The following is a 4,449-nucleotide window of genomic DNA, read 5'->3' as shown; positions in this document are numbered from 1 at the left end:
TGCAAGAACTAGTGGTACCTGATAAATTTGGCTAAGCAAGCGTCTCTGCTGGGGGCCAAAGTGGTGAGGATTAAGTGAGACATACTTGTCTAGGGATTTCCAAGCCCAAAATGTCACACTGCCGGGCTTTGTTGGCAAAGGGGATCCCTGCAGGAGGCTTCAAAGGTGACCAGGACCTTGGCAATGGGCAGGCCCAGGGAGAGGGCTCCAGCTCCCCTTGTGGGGTTGGATTCAAACCAAAGTGACCAAGGGAGGAAGGTGTGTGGCACACAATCCCCACTGTTTCCTTCCTTGGGTTGTCTCAAGGACATCTCCAAATCCTGGGGGATAATCATAGTATGGGAGATAGCAGGTAGATGGGTGGGTAGGAAGAGTGCCACCTGGGCAGCTCATAAAGACAGGAGGAGAGGGAAGCGGGAGAGAATGCTTGAATTAACAGGGAGATAGGTTTGAAATAGATTTGAAAGAATAAAGGGCAGAAATTTGGTCTCTTTTAGAAAAGAAGACAAGCACTCCTCCAGGAAGGGACCTCAGCCTTCAGCAAGAGTCTCATTGATTAATAAGTACCTCACTGCCTTATGGTCTATTACAGCTTTAGATTGATTATTCAAGCTTCTCTTACTTTTATAACCCATGAGGAAGGCTACCAAAGGGCAGAGAATAGAAGCAGCCACTGAATTCCTGGGCCAAGTCCAGGGCTTCCTGGCCTGTATTCAGAGAGCTGCAGCCTTTCTGTACCTCTTGCAACAGTTCTTGGTGTCTTTATGTGAGTTGCTTATTAACCAGAGGATATCAGGACACTGGGAGAGAAAGCTGGTGCTGGTTGCCAGTGAGTATAACTGAGAAATGCAAAGTGGGCCAAAGCTGATGTATGCAGCCCATGTGACAGAGGTAGCCTGGCAGGATGAAACCAGACTCTCGGCATCATGCTGGAGCATTAGACTAGAGGGTCCTGTGGCCTGCAGGGGCAGCCAGGAGAGCCAGAGCTCCACTACCAACATGGCAAGCCCAAAGAAGGGTTCCACCCCCATGGCTTGGGCAAAAGGAATGGCTCTGAAGGCAGCTGGAGGCATCCTCTGTGGGTTGGGACAAGGCATTTATTGACACTCCTCTCTCAGAGCAACAAATGGAGCTCTTTCCATTCTGTAGAAACCCCTGTACCATCCTTCTTCTCCAGAAGAGTCCCTGAAGACAATACTCAAATCCCGGTCATCTTCTCTCTTCCAGTAAGCTGCTGCTGACAGTCCCAGTCTATAGAATAAGTGTTGATGTGCTTCACCAGCCAGCTGACCCCTTGGGGTCAAACCAAGGAAGCAGATCACCCCTGGGCCTGAGATGGTTCTTGACACCAGGCATGGAGTGGCTTCCTGCCGTGTCTAAAGAAATATGGCTTAGCCAGGCTTCAGCTGGACTGCAGTGTTACGTGTCTTAGGTTTCAAGTTGGTACCAGCTGCACTGAAGGGAAATGGTTGGGGAAATTCTCCCATTTGGCTTCTTTCCACGTGGAAGATGGCTAAAGGAAGAGAGAGCTTAGAGCTGCTTTGCTGGTACTGGTGCCTCAGAAATAATGATATAAACACAGCCGCAGAAGAAGGGCTGTAGAGTCCCTGATAGGGACCAGAGAAGAAACGTTGTCCTGACTTACCCTTCAACCCACAAACAGAAGTGACCCAGCCCTCATCTATCACCTCAGAAGCTAAACAACTTCCTCAGATAGTCCCACGGAATATAAATCAAGAGGGCTCTAGCTTCTAAGAAACCTGTACACAACTCCAGCCCTCAGAAATACTTGTCCTCACATTCTTTCTTCCTCTCCTTTCAGAATAGGGTGCTAGCAAGTCATAATTGAAGTTGACTGTAGCAGATCACTGCAAGTATGTTACTCAACTTCTCTGAGCCTTGGTCCTCACCTATAAATGGGGATAGTGGTCTATCTACCTCATGGGTTTGAGATGGAAATTAAATAATTCATGCCAAGTGCTGAGTGTAGTGCCTCCGTTAATGTTAGCTGCTATATTGTCTTCATTTCAGTGGCTGAAGGCCATTCTCAGGTACAAAGAAAGAAAAACAACAATGCTGCTGATACTAATCCCTAGCAAGAAGGCTGTGGCCCAGAGCCTCATTGATTCACAATGTCCAAGCCTGCTTTCTCCTGTTCTCTCTCATGCCAGCACTGTGCCAGACCCAGTTACACTTGGCAACCTCAGCCGCCTCCAACTTGTTTGAATTCCCACGGAGAATCCCAATGGTACTTAGGCCTGCTGGAGCAGAGACAAATTCAAACATACTGGGGTGGCAGTGAAATGTAGTATAAGAAATAATCACAAAGAAAGTTTGTTCAAATTCTAAGAGCTGTGGTTTACACAGAGAGCCCCACTTCTTCAGAAAGGCAGAGGAGTGAGCTTAAAAATTCTTTCCTCTCATACATACTTCCACGATAGCATAATAACATGCATAACAAACATGTTTGGCTCCGGACTGAACAGGTAAAGACAAGACAGCTTTTCTGTTTAAAGCTAATGAATGCCAGAGCCTTCGCTGCTGCTCCAGTGTCCTAACCTTCCCTGCCTGGGAATTGGATCTGGGGTAATGGGTGACCCAGCAAAAATTACTGAATAGACAGATTCCTGCCTAATGTAGCAATGCTGGGACAACCCAGTGCATCTGGCATGGCAGGCGGGTGGGCAGGTAGGAGAGGCATTATAAGAACACTGACCTTTGTCCCTATTTGCTCTTAGAGAGGGCAGGTCCTGCCAATGCTGTCTCCTCTCGCGGTGCCTCTGCCTGAGGCTCCCGGCTAGTCAAATGTTCTCAGGGACCTGATGCAACCTGACTCTGGTGGGTGGCAAGCAGAGACCTCTTCAGGCAGTCAGAGGCCCTCTGGAACCTCTGGCATGACATAGCAGGTGTGAGGCTTGGAGGCATGTGTGTGCTCCTGCACCCAAACAAAATTTCTTCCCTCTGGCTCTTCTCCAACTGAATGCTTATCATTAACTAGCCCTCTAGAAAACTATTACCTACCCTGGCACTCCTTCATTCAGCACTAAGGGATCCAAGGGCAAATATAAAAGGAGGGTATCCCCGAATTTGAGCTGAGCAAGGTTGCTTTCTTTCCTCTTTCCAGCCTTTGTCCTCTGGGGCAGGGAAGCACTCCTTTTTTAGCTTTGCTCACTGCCAAATAAGAGGTTGTCTTGAGGAACCTGTGTGTTCTCTCTTCTGGCAAGGTTGCCCGGTTCTCTGGTTCCCCAGGTTGGGCACAAATCAGGTGATAGAGACAAGCGTCTGATGGGGAGGTGGGGCACTCTCTGGCTCTTTCATGGTAAATCCTCCTGCTTTCTTTCTTTCTAAATTTCCCTGAATGACGCTGTTGGGGCTTGAAGCAGGTTGAGCCAGAAAAGTAACTTTTCTTGAGAGAAGTCCGAGGGTTTCCTCTTTTCCGTAGAGCTAGGTCCTGGTTCCCTGTCCCCTTCACCTTATGGAGGGCACCACCTCTGCCAATTCCCTCCCAGTTGGTAGGAGAGCTTGCAAAGGTCAGAGAGAAGCATCCTTCCCTTTCACAAATAAACAAATCCACTCCATGTGCTGGAGGACTTAGGGTATATTAATAGCCAGATATTTTGTTTTCCTATTCTGGTGCTTATCCCCTTCCACTAGTATGAAAGATAAGAGAACACAAAATGTTCTCCATGGGCCACGCTTCTCCCCTCCCCCCACCCCAGGGAGAAGCAAGTCGGGGGTGGGAGCCATTCTGTTTAAAGCCATCACTATCTGTTTAAAGCCATCACTATCTGTTTAAAGCCATCACTGATGTACAAACTCTGAGAAAATAGACTTAAAAGTTTATATTCACTCTCTCTTGGCTACTGTTGCTGCTCAGCAAAGAAACTCTATATTGTTTAAACCCTCCAGGCAAAAGGGTTGCAAGGCAACCTTCAAACAATAGAAAATACCCCAAACTAAAAATAAAGGCATTAAGGGATGGAAAGAGTAGTGGTGCTTTGGTGAAGTGATTCCAAAATCAAAGGAGAGTGCTGTCGACTAGGCTGCTCTTATGTCTCATCAGTCTGTTGGTCTGCTTTCACCCTTATCAGTAGAGTTTCTTATAATCCAGACATACTGGGACCCTCTTCTTTTTATTCCTGGACTCTTAATTTTTTCAGTAGTCTTCAACCCCTTTGGTGCCCAAAAGACTTGTAATGTTGGGTTGCCTCCTGTCCTAAGGAAAGTTCCAAAGACTAATTAATATACTTACCACACTGGCTCCCAGCTCTGACAATGACTGGAACTCTTAGAAACCCAAGAAAAGCAGGATTGGGGCCCAAATTAATCATAACGTCCTTACACGAGGAAGGCAGGACGGTCAGAGACAGGAAGGAGATGTGACGATGGAAACAGGCTGGAGTGATGGGCTTTGAAGATGGAGGAAGGGGCCAGCAGCCAAGGAGGGCA

At 47.6% G+C, this 4,449-nt stretch overlaps 1 long non-coding RNA gene across 1 annotated transcript; it reads right to left on the bottom strand.

The window, feature by feature from the left end:
* Positions 1 to 1,079: 1,079 nt before the first annotated feature.
* Positions 1,080 to 2,790, bottom strand: LOC134367025 (uncharacterized). The gene is made up of 2 exons (XR_010022380.1): positions 2,717 to 2,790; positions 1,080 to 1,513 (listed from the first exon to the last, which is right to left on the bottom strand). It is a non-coding gene; the product is annotated as an uncharacterized LOC134367025 (long non-coding RNA).
* Between the last annotated feature and the right edge of the window lie 1,659 nt (positions 2,791 to 4,449).

This window comes from Cynocephalus volans, chromosome 2 (genome assembly GCF_027409185.1).
Source record: "Cynocephalus volans isolate mCynVol1 chromosome 2, mCynVol1.pri, whole genome shotgun sequence".
Classification (NCBI taxonomy): Eukaryota; Metazoa; Chordata; class Mammalia; order Dermoptera; family Cynocephalidae; genus Cynocephalus; species Cynocephalus volans.
Note: the sequence above shows the minus strand (reverse complement) of the source record. Positions and strands in the feature narration are given on the sequence as shown.